Source organism: Malaclemys terrapin, chromosome 1 (assembly GCF_027887155.1).
Source record: "Malaclemys terrapin pileata isolate rMalTer1 chromosome 1, rMalTer1.hap1, whole genome shotgun sequence".
Classification (NCBI taxonomy): Eukaryota; Metazoa; Chordata; order Testudines; family Emydidae; genus Malaclemys; species Malaclemys terrapin.
The window spans coordinates 205,447,100-205,463,922 of NC_071505.1; the positions used below are offsets into that span (position 1 = coordinate 205,447,100).

Genomic DNA, 16,823 nt, shown 5'->3' on the forward strand with positions numbered 1-16,823 from the left:
AAAAATAGGTACTATATTAGCAATTGTCTAGTCAAAGGGTATGACCCCGAGTTTATGGATTCTGCTAGCCTTCTCCCCTGCTGGTTCTGGAGAGCTGTTGAGTGGTGGTCAGTTTAGACACCGCTTTGGACCACACACCTGAGATTGAGACCCATGATACCTCACCTATAGTTGGTCAAACCTTGTTTCCTTAAAGCCCTCTGTAAATACTTGCAAATGCATTAATGAATGACAATGTTTTTTCCTTCGACTAAAATGAATTGTGTTAAGGTGGCAATACACTTTGGTGTTTGCTCCTTTCTGTTGCTGAATAAATTGATTTTAATAGTGGTTGTTAAATGGGTGTGTATAAAAGTGTTTCTGAGGTTTAATTGACATAGTTTGCAGTGACTAAGTGGCATATATCATGTAGGGGCAATGCAAAACAAAGCAAGCAATTATGGAATATTAATAAGGTATTGGTCTTTTTTTGATACCTTACCTGAAGGACAGTTAATAAGAGCTTTAAGCCTTTGGAGTACCATTTGTATTTTTTTTTTTAAGATTAGACTTTGATTATAGTGCAATAAAAAAATTAATTAGTTTGCTCCAGTGGAGCAGTTAATGTATTATAGAGTGAAATGGTATCCCCTTCTCCCTCTGTAGAAGGTTGATTTTATTCTCCTCCTTTCAGACACATTTTTGATTTGATTGTTTACAAAATTTAGAGAGAAGTTAATTAAATAAATGGTAGTATTTTATACAATGTTGTAAGGTCTGTAGAATGTTAAACTCACAACTGTAATTATTTTCATGGGTTGTTTAACTCAATACATTAAACGTTTGCACTTAAATCTCAGTGGGGTATTTATATCGGTTAGGAGCTAGAGAAAAGAAGAAAAATAGCACTAGGAGTGACCAGTAGTGTGTTTTATTGCATAATGCCACTTCTCAGCTAGAAGGAAAAATGACTAATTCTGTCACACACTTGCTCTTTATTAATATTACCCCCCCACCCCAAAAAAATCCACTACAACTTTTTGTATGACTCTTCCTGTACTTAAAACAATTGTTAATGTAGGTACTACAAAATAAAATGGACAAGGCAGATAGAAGAGTTGAGATGGGGGAAGGAATGGGGAACAGTTGAACACTTGAAGACTAAAACAATGGCATTGTACTTGTACCAGGTAGCTGCAGTCATTCAGTTGGCATTTCATTATACAGCTATGTTTGTAGGTGTGTTTGTAAAATTTAACTGAGTGAGAAATTTCCGATGGATATAATTTATGATGAGGTGGATTCTTGTGCTTGGAATTTAACACACAAATCCATTTTTATCGATATAGCCCACTTAACTTTTTAGCTTAGTGGATGGAACCTGTTTTCAATCATTGCAATTACGATTTACTGTAACTCAAACTGCTATATACACAGGATACTGTGAGAGAAGGGTCATGAATGTGAAGATCTCACATTTACAATTAACTTTCAGGTTATTTCAGTGATAAGTGTAAGCTGGTGAAGCAACTAAGCATAAAACTAATCAGCCAGACAGATAGCTTTTCTTAGGGAGAAATTTTTATGTTTTGATTGCAGAGAAACAGTTGACAAAACACAAAGGTGAAGAAAATGATACTGCTCTTTAAGGTTTCTTGTGCAGACCCTTAGCCATGAATAGAACAGACTTCTTTCAGGCTAGGTCCACACTACCCGCCTGATTCGGCGGGTAGAGATCGATCTTCTGGGATCAATTTGTCGCGTCTCATCTGGACGTGATAAATCGATCCCAGAAGCGCTCCCCCGTCGACTGCGGAACTCCTGCTCGCCGAGAGGAGGAAGCGCTGTCGATGGGGGAGCTTGCCTGCGCCGCGTGGACCCGCAGTAAGTAAACTTAGTTCGATCTAGGAAACGTCGACTTCAGCTACGCTATTCTCGTAGCTGAAGTTGCGTTTCCTAGATCGATCCCCCACCCCAGTGTGGACCAAGCCTCAGGCTGGCACTCTCTCCCTTGTTTTTAGAGCAGCTGTTGTTTATGGACCATCCTTGGAGCCATTGCATGAGTCTAAGTTGCTACTAATTCCTTGGCAAAGAAAAGGATAGGCACTGAGGTGTTTGGATCGCCGTTTATTTTTTCTCTTGAAATTGTCGGAGAAAAACAGAGTTCTCACTATTTGTTTAGGTATAGCAAGTCAGATGCTTTATTAACTCTCACAATTGCGCAGAGGGAGAGAGCTAAGCAGGTCTCTCAACAGGTAAACAATTACAGCAAGCATTTATACCTTTTGTTACAGACAATAATGAGCAACAGTTGCATTTTGTTTATACATAGGTCATTCTGATATCTTGTTTTGCTCACTAATGTAGACTCTTAGTCTACATTCCATATTATCTACACAAGGTCGCAACAACTTCTCACACAGTTCTTTCCCACTCACCTCACACATTCCTCGCTTCTACAAATCTCGCGTTATTAGGGTTCCAGTTAGCCTAACTCTTGCTAACGAACTGTCATGCATTGCATCCCCTTCCTGTCAGTTTTCTCTGCTTCCACAACCCCCCCTTTTGTACTACTAGTACAACAAACATTTTCAAATCTCTATTTGCATTAAATCTCGGAATTCAGATTCTACATCAGATGCTTCAACCTTAGGGGTTTTGATTGGATGTAATGACAATGCATGATGAGCATGGACATGAAAGGTATTACTATTATTACGTCTTTTACAACAACAGTAACATAATCCTAAGCTAACTAATAACAATACAAGCAATAACATTCCCATAGCAATACTATAATGGGGTTGTTGTACAGCCTTAGTCATAAAGCACAATACATCATACTTAGTACATAAGATAGATACTCTATAAGCAGTGTGAAAGGCATACTTTTCTACTTGATATACATTTTGAAGCATGTGAATTTGCCCTTCAGAGATTTTCTGAACCTCTGGTAACAGTGAAAGCAAATTTTAAAATCGATCAGGTACTAAACTAGTTCAATTAAAGGGTATCTGGAACCTAAGGACTACTTGCAAAATTCTATCTGCAGGCCAGTAAATAATATGATTGCCTGCAGTGGTAATGAGATTAAAATGTATGTCTTGCAATGTGGTGGTTTTAACATACACACAGCTATCATTAGCTTAAAAAATAAGTGTCCTGTCAGGGTAGTTCCTTGTCCCATACCCTCCCAGCAAATGTAGTCATGAAGAGTAACAACTTCTCCTGGCTTCAGTTTACGGATGCACTGAAGCTGTGGGGGTTGTAACGGCCAAAATGTCCATTGACTCCCTAACTCCATCCAAATGTCAGATGTAATCCCAGGAGCACTGACTAAAAATCGATTGGGCATACCAGGTGGTCTAATTTCCCAGATGTCTTGATGAATTACCCAATCCCACATGCATCCTCCCCATGGACCCGGCAGGATTCGGTATGTGGGAGCCCACACCCCCTGAACCGGTCCATATGCTTGGAAGGAGCACTGAGAACGTCTGCACTTCCACCCAGAAAGTTTCCAAGTATGTCTCCATGGCCACAGATTAGATGGTACTCCTGATGTGTCTGTAAGGGCAGTGGGCCAAGCCTGGTGCTCTAGATCATTCCGAATGGCCATTAGCTGGTCATTCAAGAAATCCTGAATTTCTGAACATGCTAGATCCCACTGCAATGCCTTCCCAGCCTCAGTGATATTCAATACCATCTCTGTCAGCAACTTCTGGGTCATTGAACTAAGGGCAGAAATAACATGTAACTCACCAACTCCAGCCTGTACCTGGGTTAGTTGTGCTCCAGAAACAAGGCCAATGGCCTTCTCTAGTTGCCCCAATTTCTCATCATGTTCTTGGTTCTTAAAAATATTCCAAACTGCTGCTGCATTATTGGCCCCATCCCACAGGGATCCGGTCAAGTCTCTCTTCTTTCTAGAAGAAATAACCCAAGCCCTCTGTTGTGCTAATCTAATGGCAGCCCCCTGTGAGCAATTTGGGTATGTAGAGGTAATCTGGAAACTGGATAAGGGTAATGAAAATTTAACAGTCCCTAGTGTAGTGTTAATCACAGTTCATTGATATCCTAATACATTTCTTTTTGGTGTAGTACTATACCACATTCCCAAGCATGGGTCCCACAAGTTTCTTCCTGCCAGTGTATAATTCTTTGTTTCTTCACCAGGGTCAGTTCTTAATGTCTCTTGTAGTCAGGAATCCCTGGACTTTGTGGTTTCAGTGAAGCAAGTGTTCCTTCTTCTCTTTTCCTGAAACAGTGTGGTTTAGCATCATACAGGGGAGAGGTTACTAGCACATCACCCTGTAATGGTTTTGCTTCTTCTAGAAAAATCCAGAGGCACAGTAGGTCTGTCAGTGGACAAGGGAGAGGTTACTAGCACTTCACCTTGTCTTTTTTTTTTCTTTTTTCTGCTGTCCAGAAGACACAGCAAAGCTAGAAGGAGAAATAGGCTTATCCTCAGTCGGAGAGTCCTCCCGAGGTGGAGGGGTCTTTTTACAGTGAGAAGCATGGGTCCAGGCAGGTAGTCCTTGGCACTTCACAGTGGTGGTGGTGGTTAACAGGACTTGGAAAGGGCCTTTCCAGTGGGGAGCCAAAGCAGTCTTTCGTTGATAGACTTTACGTAGACTCAGTCTCCTTGTTTCAATGAATGGCAGGGCTGCTAGGGTCTTTGGGTAGCACTTCTTTTATCTGTGAGAAAAGAAACCTAACACATTTCATTAATGCCTGGCAGTGTTTTTCAGATCTCATAGTTGCTTGGGCACATTCAGGCCCCCCTTTTCTTGGCTATCAGCCAAGTCTTAGCTGTGGGCAGTGTCCTTGGATGGTGCCAGCATCTTATCTTTGGACTGAGCTTGCTAGCTATTTTTCCTCAGTTAACTCGTTCTGTTCTTTTTCCTTCTCCCCTTCTTGGCTTCTTTTAACCTACAAAGGAAACTTCCACTCTTCACTTATACACCTTTTCCCAACAATGAACACATACACATTGCCATTATACAGTACATTAGTCTTCTTATTCAATGTATGCCATGTACACCCTTCCAGTAAAATAACTTTATTACAGAGCTTTGGACCAACAAACCAGGACAAGCACACCCACTTTTGAGGAGTACACTCGGTACAACCTCAGGTGTCCAATAGCTTTCCTCCCTCCCCAGCCCTCTGGCTAGAAATCTGAGGTAGCCAGAAGGATCCCATGGGCAATATGGGGAGTGGGTTAACCTTCCATGTCCTTGCTTCCAAAGACTGTTGGTATGCAAATTTTAACAACAATTTTTTCAATTAAAAAAAAATCTGGCCAATGAAGTTTCTTTTTCTTACTTAAGCAACTGTATTAGACTTTAGTATATCACATTTTCCTGATTTATCCAAACACTTTTTGTATTCCAAGTTGAATAAAACAAGTATCTGCTTTTTTTGATTTAACCCTTCTATTTAATTTTGAACTAGACTGTCTTATGAAAATATTAAACCCAACAATTCTGGCCATAAAACAAACACCACAAGACAGGACAAAGAACACAAAAATAATTCCTATTGTACCAGTAAATGCATGGTACATTGAATGCTGTTCAGCTGGCATCCGTTTTCTCTGATGATCTGAAAGACAAAAGAACAGAGGTCTACCCCTTCTGGGTAGTCAGTCATTGCTTAAAATATTTCCTTTATATACACACATACTCTTGTTGATTTTAGACAAAACAGAGGAATTACCCCATATTTCCTTGTATTTGTTTCATAGGCAGCCCAGGTTTCAGTGGCTTCTACCTTATTAGTTAGAAAATTGCATTAATACAGATGCTTTCTGGCTTGCTTCCAGATCCACAGCTATCCACAGCTTAAAAATTCTTATGTAAAAAGTCACAATTAACTTTCCCAGACTTTTGATTGCCTTTTACTTCTAACTCCTGCTTTCAAACACCCAGTGATCTGAAAGAGACGACACAACCTATATTGGTAGGTTTGCATTTCTTTTACCTCTGCTACAATATACACTGCACATGTTCTGGGGAAAATGCACATCCTATCCACAATTCAATTTCCACAACACTAGCCACATCAATTTCTACACAAGGTGTAACTGTTTCTTTTGTGCTTACAAAATCTCCATGCACCCCTAATAAAGTGACAGCTCGACCACACAGAGCCAGGGACACTGTCCTTCTCTCTCTTTTTACCAGATCTTTTATCTGCTATTTTGTTACCCAAAAACAAATTCAAATCTTTATTCTTTCCTGAACACCGGGTAAAGGCCATTTACTTAACATATAATTCAAAGGGCTATCCTTAGAGGGTTTTACCAGAGACCCACCCATCTGCCTGCTGACACTCTAACAGAGAATTACACAGAGAACAGAGGGAATTATGGCCTAATAGGATCCTATTACAGGAATTTCTACTAATACTGACCGCTACAGGGGACGGGACAGAAGGATCCCAATTCAACCTCAGAGCTTCATTGCACGCGATGGCTTCCACTCTGAGGAATTACAAATGAGAGGCTCAGTTCCGTCCACACACCTAACACCTAAATGTATAAGACAGAAATTCATTAACCGGAGTCGCCAGTAACTGTCACCAAAATATCGGGTCCACCTAGCTGAGAGCCAATAACAGCCAGACAGGGATAAGGAAGAGTTGCTTTATTCTGCAGAAGAAAGGAGAGCCTTGCACCTTGGTACAAAGACTCTGTCTTACACACATTTTACCATTTCAATTATTATCCTGGGGATTTGAAATCCCCATGCTTATAATTACTTACTCCTTTCCTTCCACTATGCCCTCAAAGTTTCCAACCTGTTCTCCAATCTCTCTATCTATTGCCTGCCCGCTTGGGCCCGATCCTGCTTTTCTCGCTGAACCGTCCCTTCCATGGGCACCAGCTTTTTCACTACCAATTTAGATAGGAGGGTGGGCTTCTTAACTAGCCCCCACCCTTCCTGGTCTCTTCTCTTAAACATTCTTACTCACAAGGCTACCCGAGTCCTCCCCCGTGAGGCTTGCCACTTGGGCAAAACACATGGCCCATTGGCATTTAACTATTCAATTTTCTCTTGTGGCAAACACACTGCTCTTACAGCATATGCAAACACAAATGGTTAAATTCTGACAAGTCCCTGAAGGACCGGTACTTGCTTAGCCAGTGCTTCCTTTTCTGCCTGGAAGTCCTGTCTCAAGGCTTGCAACTTGCCCTGGGCGTAGGTTTGAGTTGCTGCCTGGTTCATGATCTATGCTCTTAATTGCTCAATTCTAGTTATCAAGTACACAACTCTTCCCTTTTCTCCAACTTCTCTATTGCCCAGTCCTGCTACGACTGGGGTAGATCCACCTGACACCCTTCCCGGTCAGCCGGGGTGGAAAGAGGAATGCTAAATCCCTCTCCGGTTCTCAGACTTACTGTGGCTGAGAGTAGACACACTTTCATACTCACACACGTACGTCCAGACTGGCCACGTCTGTGTATAACGTTCAGAGAAGGTGCTGTGCAATCTCCAACTTGCTTCCTCTCTTGGGAGGGCAGTTCTTTTACACCCTGAGGTCTCCTGGGGCGTCTTTTCAGTGATTCCAGTCCAGGCCGGCTGCCTGTGGCTTCTTCAGCTTCCCCAAACCACGCCAGCTCCAGGGTCGCAAAGGCAGACTGTTGGATCTCACTGGACAGTTAAGCTTTGCAAATGTAATCTCAGCACTGTAACTTGTATTGCCTTTGGTTTGACTATGTCTATATTTTTTCACAGTCAGCTGGGGCCGAAAGCAGTTTTTCTTTGTACTTAGCCTGGTCTGCATTGATTCTTGACCTTGAACGCAGATTAACTTTCTCTTTATCTCTGGACCAAGCTGAATTTCAGATCTGAACCGACACTTTAGAGTCATTACACATAGGTCACCAAACACCCCCTCCCTTATAGTACACCTTAACTCTCATTTATGGATGGGGGGAATGGTAAGGTCCCAGCAGCAGGTTGGCTGGGACCAGGTTTTCTGGTGTTGACAGAAATCACCAGGTAAATATTCAAATGATCATGGAGTTCCCTGCATTGTACACTTTTATCTGCTGGGTAGTCCCAGACATGAAATAATAAAGTTGTGGCCTAATTAAACAATCTCTGGTGTCTCCTGTCCTTCTGGTATTGCTGGACCATAAGGACTTGTCTACATTACAATTGTAATTGATTCCTGCTGTTCCAGTCACAAAGCAATTGGAAGTTATAGTGTAGATGGCACTACACTGTCCCAGTAACAGGGTAAAATTTTGGATGCTTCAGGATTGCAGAGACAAGGATAATGCCTGTATCACTGCAAATTCCACTTGTGTTGTAACAATGTCCCCATACTGTTAAAGTTGTAGAGCCCAGACCTACAAAGATTTAAACCTCTGAGAAATTTTACTTACCTGAATCATCCCATTGAAATCAATGGGTCTGCGGGAGTGAGTAAAGTTATTTACTTGCTTAAGATTTTATAGGATCAGATCCATTGTTTAGACATGATCTTAGTCTGTCCTCTCAACCCTAAGGCTGATTCCTTCAGGCCAGGTAAGAAACAAATGAGTGGATGGATAAAACTGCTGTGCAACTATCAGTGCTGTACTTGTTCTCTGGATAAAAAGAAGACTTGAGCCTCAAGGGCTGTCACTCTTGGATTTCAGACTTTGGCAGGCACTCAAAATTCACAAGAGTAGTTTAAGGTATTTTAGCAGAAAGGGCACAGAATGTGTAATACAGATGCTACTGAAGTTGCAAATTATGCAATTCCCCATCATTCTTAGGCACTCTTGACTTCTGTATCAACTTGTGCAACCCCAATCCTGCAAGCTCTTTCTCGAGGAGAACCCTGCACCCACATAGAGACACATTGACTTCAGTGGGTCTCTGTGTGTAGGTGCAGAAGTCTGCTAGTGTCTTCAGAATTGGGGCATAGATTGTTTAGAAATTGAGCTGCTATATTGGGAACACAAACAAACATAACCTATGCAAAACTAGGACCATTCTATTTCTTCTGGGATATTCACTAGATCACTTGTGTGACAGATATTGCAACCACATGCAATTTTTTTTAAAGATTGAATTCTACTCCATGGGAGAAGGGTTACCACAGATCCTCCAGGAATTAAAATGGGAGGGGTGATTCATGCAAAATGCTGACAAGTTATGCAGATACCCGGCCTTTGAAGCTCTGCCTCCTCAGGAGAGGGGCAGAGACTGTTTTTACCTGATTCAGGGGTTTAAGAAGCTTCTCTTTTGGGGTATAAAGGCTGTGTTTAAACAGACTCCGAGCCCTTCATTTTGACTTTTGTCCACGGAGGGGGCAAACTGGGGTTGGAAGGACATTAACCTGCCATGGCCTGTGTGACTGATGGATGATTCTAGTGCATTTAGTATGCATGTAGTTCCTTTTATTGTTTTAATATTTTTTCTCTATACACTATTATGCCTGAATAAATTAATTCTGCATGGCAACTTGTAATCGTTGGCATAACTGTTCATAGCCCTTGGAGAGGAAACAAAGCACAGGTGCTAAGCTTTAGTGAGCTGGGATATCACCGTGAACCTAAGGGGACAGCAGCCTACAACCCCAGTCTGGAGAGAAGGGATGTGGGTCCTGGCACATAGAGAGGTGACTGCTAAAGAGGATTCAGAGTAGCAGCCATGTTAGTCTGTATCCACAAAAAGAAAGCTTATGCTCAAATAAATTTGTTAGTCTCTAAAGTGCCACAAGTACTCCTGTTCTTTTTGCTAAAGAGGACAGTCTTACTGCAGACCATTGAAGGGAGTCAAAGGGACAGTTACCCTAAAACTGCAACAATGTCTTTTAAAAGAAAGAAGTATTGTACCTTGTCAATTTAAAGGTGAATTGTTTTTTTTTTAAATAAATGCTTTGATAGAAATCAGTGGTTGAAAACGTGTCTTAATTTATGAATCAATAGTCTGTAATTTTGCCTTATGAAAGTGATGTATATGTGAGTATATGTAGAGTGTCTGTCTAACTCAGGGGGGACTTCCTTGATCTCTAGGCAATATAAAACTTAACTGAATAGAAAATTGGTTCATCCATTATTTATCTGGCAAGACATAAAGTTGTGGTTCTTTGCTTTGATTTCGGTGAAATTATTTTCAGCCAAAACTCTTTTCAGCAAAAGATGCGGATTTGGTGACATTGAAACACTTTCTCAATTTGTGTCCATTTCACTGATTTTTTGGGATTAAAAACAAAAATGTAAATAAATTGAAACATATTGTTTTGTTATTTTAAAAATAATGTTTTGAATGTTTGATTCAAAATGACTTCATTTCTTAAAAACTTTAAAAGCCTAAAACACTCAAAATTGAAACAATTTTTTTCTTTTGTTTTGGAGCAAACTAAACTTTCCATCGGATGCAAAAATTATTTTTGGGTTGGCCTGAAATGACATTTTTCAAATTTTCAGAATTACCGGCTAACCATAACATCAATTATTTTCGCAGTTCTAGATATCCTTCAGCAGGATTGAAAATGCATCTGTTGGGTGCTTTCCGTAATAGCAATGGCATCAGCTGTTGTGGAACAGAATCAAGCTCCTATCTCAGGTCTTAGTAGTGTTGAAAAGCTTTTCAGTTTATTTAACTCATTTTAGAAAGTTGAATTATTCTGTTAGTGAATGACCTTCAAATCTCCTCTATAAGTTTGGATTTGAGATCGATCTTTCCAGTGCTGAGTAATTAACATGAACTAAAAATAACCCTCACTGCTCTTCATTGTAGGCCTACTACACAAACCCAGGCTGTGCCCAATTGCACTTTGTGGTGCTCATGCACAGTTTGTTTGTTTTGAGACTTATACCAAGAGCAGCCTTTGTTTGTTTAATTATTCAGCCTAGGAGAGATCGATTATAAAACCTAACATGCAGAAGGAGATTTGGAGGACATGTGCTAACAAAAACTTTATTTCAAAATGTTTATCAAATTCTGGGCATAAGATTTAAAAAATATTTAATTAAAAATACCATCAAATTAGACTGAAAATAAAATAATTGATAACCACTAGCAATAATGAAAGGACATGCTGGGATTATGAAGAGGTCACTTTAAGCAAGGAAAAGAACAATGAGCCCATAGGGTAATTTGTCTTTGAGTTTTTTAATAGGTAATAGAAAATTATGAAATTAAAGTTTGAAAGAAGACAAGTTTAGGGATGGACAAAATAAAAACAGATCTGCATCCAGATCTGAATTTTACAATAGGATTCTTTCTCTAATGGCCCAAACTTCCACTCCAGAACTTTGGAAACATTCACCTCTAGAATTTAGTGATTCAGAATTTAGTGAATTTTGCTTTCAACTTAAGCAAACATTTCCTGATTATCTGAACCTCAGCTGTTGCAATTTCACCCACAGTAATCAAGAATACTCTTCAAGAAATTGTAATAAACATTTGGCAGGTGAAGAGCATAGGATGATATGCCAAGTGAGAAACTGGTGTTTTTATCAGGTTTCTCCAAATGGTTGACTGCTGGTCAAAATGATAAGAGATAATTATCTCTCCTCAAAAGTACAGGAGAAACAGTTCTGCAAACATGTTTTTACTGTTTTTTAAGCATTTGTTTGTTATCAACACACACTACTGCCCTCTAAATAGATGTAAATGTCTTGTAATGTTCAGACCTAAATTAAATTATTATAGTTTGATTTTTGCTGCATTCTGTTGTCTGATAGATCTAGCTTAATCCCGTTATATAGATCAGATCACTTGTGTATTATTTATGAATAAAAATACTCAGGTTTTTCAATGTTAATGAAAATATCAATTGTTCTGAATCGATTCCTAAATTCTGTTTAGATCCCAGTATGTTAGGATTATCTTTTTCATCCAGACATTTTTCATGTATTTTGTTTTTATCTTTGCCAACTAGTTAGCAAAACAATATACTTGGAATATATGCAATGGTCCTGTTATATCCCTAGTGAGATTCCTAAGCATAGTTCCTAAGGAAAAAAAAATCTATATTTTAGTTAATTACAGAACATGAGTATGATAGTGATTGAATAATTAAAAACCCTTACATTAAGGTTGGGTAAATTATAGAGGGAAAAGAAGGTACTCTGGAGAATTGATGTGCATTAAAATGTATAGCTGAAATGTAACTAGTGTTGACTACAGAAGGCATTGTAAAAGAGGAGATTTCAAAGTTAGCTAAGGGAGAAAGTGGAAGAGGGCATGGGCAAGATGTTACCTGCATTTTAGGAAGGCAAAGGCAGAAGCTGGGTAGGGAGAACAGGTATTAGATTCCCAAGAAAACATTCCACAGGGTGAAATGGAGGTTGAGGAGACATTGGAAGTTAATACAGCACGGTGGTTGGATGTTGTTCTGGCTATTCTGCGTAGCTATATCGGAAACTGAAATACGTGAACGAAATCAGAATAAAATAAAATCTACACTGGAACTTTTGTCCGTATCTTGAACAAAATTGAACCTGGGATTTTTTTCAGAAGTTCAGTATAAGTTGTGTGATTTTTTTTTTTTATAAATAAGTCTCAACTTCCTTTTGTAAAAAAGAAAATCTCTTCTTATACAAATCTGATCATACCCAAACACACACTGACTCCTCAACTCTACAACAAACTTCCTTTAAAATCATCATAAAACCAGCCACAGTGCTCACAATTAGTTCTTCATGTTCAAATGCACAACCTCAACTTGTCTTTACCGCACTGATATAGTATCTATAGACACATGTTCAGTTGTAAAGCCTCCATCATTGTTTACTCCATCAGAATACTTTTTATATACAGAGGATTATGTTCTTTGAATCTGATTGTTAGTTAAAAAAATAAGGGGTAATTTCTTTATTTCTAAAAAAAATTCAGTGAGAGATGGGTGAAATGTTGACTTCATTGAAGTCAGTGGGAACTTTGCCATTGACGCCAGTAAGATTTCACCTGCAGGTTCTTCCCGTTGCTCTTCATCACAAAACTTCCTGTATCGAAGTTCTGTGTACTGTGCCACTATTTCTGTGCTTCTGCTTGTCCTTTGTAGTCCACTTTTCTACCCTCTCCTCCCTTTGAATCCCCTATCACTTTGTAGTCCTTTTGACCCTCTCTACATCTATCTCCTCACCTACACTCCTCTTACATGCTCCATCTTGACCCCTGAGTATTGTCCATCCTGCCCCTGTTTTGTGTTCGCTGGTTTGATTTGTAGTTGGTGATAAATATCAAAATTTATAATGATCAGTGTTTGAAAGTGGAAGGGGTTAGTGAGTGTGAAACATGGAGAGGGTATTGACTGTGAACCTGTGTGGGCAGTTGGTCTGGAGATGCAGTCTGAGCTGAGCTGGACTATGGGCTTTCCACTGTGACTTCCTGGTCCCTTTCGGTGCCTGTCCACAGCCCCTACCCATCTGTGTCCTGCTTCCTAGTTCAATGATCCCCCTGCAGTTCTCCTTACCCACTCATCTGACCCTATTCATTACTGAAATTATTGTGACATTTGTTTTTTTTTTTTAATATCAGAGGGGTAGTAGCCATGTTAGTCTGGATCTGTAAAAAGCAACAAAGAGTCCTGTGGCACCTTAAAGACTAACAGATGTATTGGAGCATAAGCTTTTGTGGGTGAATACCCACTTCATCAGACGCGAAGTGGGTATTCACCCACAAAAGCTTATGCTCCAACACATCTGTTAGTCTTTAAGGTGCCACGGGACTCTTTTTTTTTTTTAAATGTTTCTTTTAATAACAGACTTGTTTTAATAACAGGCTTCTCTTGGTTCATGTGACTTCTGTTGCTCCTTACCTCGAGCAGGAGGAGGGAAACTCCGCTCCTGGCTGACTGAGGGTAGAAGGACAGGAGCTTTCACTTGGTCTCCCCTCCTGCTGCTTGAATATTTAAAGGAACTGTCCCCTAAAATGTCACACTTCTCTCTGATTATTTTTTAATCTACTGTTATAAGTAACACCTATGATTGTTTATTGCCTTTCTGTACAGTCAATTTCACAGTTTCTTTTATAGATGAATAATTTTGCCCAGTTGTTTGTGTGAGGCCTTTCATCTAGGAAAAGGGGAGACAAGAATGCTTTTATAATGGGAAAATGTGATTTGTATAACCAAAAACATGTGCAGGGGATTCAGGGGCAAATTTAATATTTGAAACTGCTTTAATTTCGTGAAATTGGCAAGATTTCAAGTTGGCAGTGTCCTATAAATCCTTCAGGCTCCATGGTGCTCTCTGATTAAATAAAGGATAGAAAAATGTGATTTTTCTGACTCAGTCTCTTGACTGGCCACTGTAAGATTTTGTTTTCCCCTGACAACTTTAGGATTTGTGCAATGACAATTATAAGTGAGAGTTGGGATTTAATTGGCCATTCTTCAAAAAAGTTCCCATTTTTATTCATACCATCCATCCAGTGATCATTCATATCCTGAACTGCTCTTGACAGTTCGCACATGGTACATGGGTAGAGGGACAAAGGGTATGCTCCATTATGAACCTTAACAAGGTAGGATGAGGGAATTAACTTTCTGTCATGGCTGAAGATGACAACTGTTACATATAGTCACCGGTTTACCAGTAACTTTATGACCCTGCAAACTTTTTTAGGATTTAACATAACAAACAGATGCAGTTCAGACACAATTAAAAGGCAGAAACAACATGCGATCAGAGAGTACAGTATATATCATTAAGAACAGAAGACACATATAAGATTGGTGTCTCTCTTATCAAGAGAATTAAAAGTGGATACTGAAATGGGAATGAAAAAAAAAACACAGGAACTGGAAGGTGTGAGAGAGAAAGAGTCTGTGTCTGTAACAGAGAGTAAAAGGGCTGACAATTCCTCATCCACAGCACACAGTTAGGAGTTCAGTTCTCTAATTTAATGAAGAGAAAATAATAAAAAAGACTGTTCTCTGTTTGAGCAGAATACAGTACCAGTGTCGTGGTCCAGTGTGTGAAGCTTGGCAATCGGAGCCCAGAATTCCTAAATCCTCACCCCAGCTCTGCCTCTGACTCACTGTGATCTTGGGAAATCATTTTGGCTTAAAAAAAATTTCAAATATTTATTCATGAAGTTAGCTAGCTAAATACGCAGTGAGTGACCTAAATAAGTGGTTTGGTTTTCCAAAGGTGCTGGGCATTCTCAGCTCCTATTGAAATCAAGTATCTGTAATTATTTTAAGTGTATTTATTTACGGTAACTATCACTATCTGCTACTTGCTCCAAAGAGGTCACAATCTAAGAAGAGACAGAAAAGTATAGAGGGTTTAGAGAAAGGAGAATCTATATTGGGGTTTCTTATAGTGGCCATACAGGTGATAGAATTTCAGATCCAAAATGCATTTCCTGTGTGCCCAGGTGTTAGTACCCCAGAAATGCATATACCAATGGCGGTTTCCTGCTGAAAATGAGTTAATGTTCTGGAATACGTACCTAAGGGATTTGACTGTCCAGTTTGATGAGCTGTTTATTTTATAAGCCATAATATATTTTGGGGGGTGGTTGTTTGATTTATTATTTTACAAGATAATTTTATTTAATGTTTGTTTAAACAGCTCTTTTGGGGGGAAAGGTGCCTATACAAAATGCACATGGTCAATAATGATTTATTTAGAAAAGCGTGTTGTGAAATTACCTCAGTGAAATATTTTAGATCTACACATTTCCTCATGAATCACTCTAAGACAAAGGAGATAAGCATATTAATTCATTTGCTACATTCCACAAATATTGATCTCTTAAATATTGTGTTCTCCTCCTCCAGCCCTGGAGAGGATTACTTTGCATCTTTAGATACAAGTATTCAAACATAATTTTAACTTTTAGGCATTTTAAGTACAAACCTATTACTGTTGTATGTGACTGTAATTATTTTAACTTGAATTCTGTTTTCGAGAGTAAAATGTATTCATGTTCATAAAAATACACTTTTTAAAAAGAAATAACCTTTCATGCATTTCTCCGTAGCTCACATTTATGCTGACCCTAATTTGCCATAGCAGGCACTTGCTCTGGTCTGGATCGACTGATAGTCTCAGTGCATGTTTTATATAAGTCAGAACTATGATACACAATAAAACCTCAATAATTCAGAATTCCTTGTTACAGAAAACAGAACCATGATCCTCAATCACTATTAATTGCATTGAAAAATTCCCTGGGTTATGTGAAACCGTAATTAACCAAATGTATTTGCTCCATGAAAGTTGGATAATCAACGTACTGTTCTGAACATGCAAAGGAAGGAGTGTTATGATTTGTGAATCACGCTAGGTTGCAAACTAATGAAAACATAGAAGAAATCTTTGAAATAGTAGTGTGTGAAACCAATGAAAATGTTCATTTAGAAAGGCAATTTTCAGAACCTGCTAGAAATAGTATCATGCCTAGAGTTGGTCAAAAATTGAGAAGTCTTTTCCCCCAATTTTTAAATTTTTTTTGCATCAGCAAAACAAAACAGTTAGTTTATAGTTAATGGAATCCAAGAGTCTTTCCCTTTCTCTCCCTTTTTCTTCTCCTCTCCCTCCCTCCCCCACTGAAAGCATCCACTTGGCCAGGAATCCTAGTTGGGTGATTCTACAGAGAAGTTGCACAAATTATTGGATAATCTGTCTACAGTAACAAGTGCCACTTTGCTCCATGAGTTTTGGTGGAGAATTCCATAGAGTGGTGGGATTTAGTGAAAGGGAGGTGCATGTCAGAGGCAGAATCCCTCAACTTTTTCAGACTCCAGCACAGATTCTTAGCTGTAGGTTCCCCCATTCACAAATACAACAGAATTTGTTATTGTCCTGTTTCATTTATATCCAAGCAAGTGTGTGTATGTATGTGTCTATATTTTAAAATCTTCCTTCAGAATCTGAA

The 16,823-nt window shown here is 39.2% G+C and overlaps 1 protein-coding gene and 1 long non-coding RNA gene across 10 annotated transcripts in view; one reads left to right on the forward strand and one right to left on the reverse strand.

The window, feature by feature from the left end:
* DMD (dystrophin) overlaps positions 1-16,823 on the forward strand; it is a 2,004,766-nt gene that overhangs the window by 629,988 nt on the left and 1,357,955 nt on the right. The gene's annotated exons all lie outside the window — the stretch shown is intronic.
* Positions 2,569-7,809, reverse strand: LOC128824088 (uncharacterized). Its single transcript, XR_008442321.1, has 2 exons — positions 5,530-7,809; positions 2,569-4,911 (listed from the first exon to the last, which is right to left on the reverse strand). It is a non-coding gene; the product is annotated as an uncharacterized LOC128824088 (long non-coding RNA).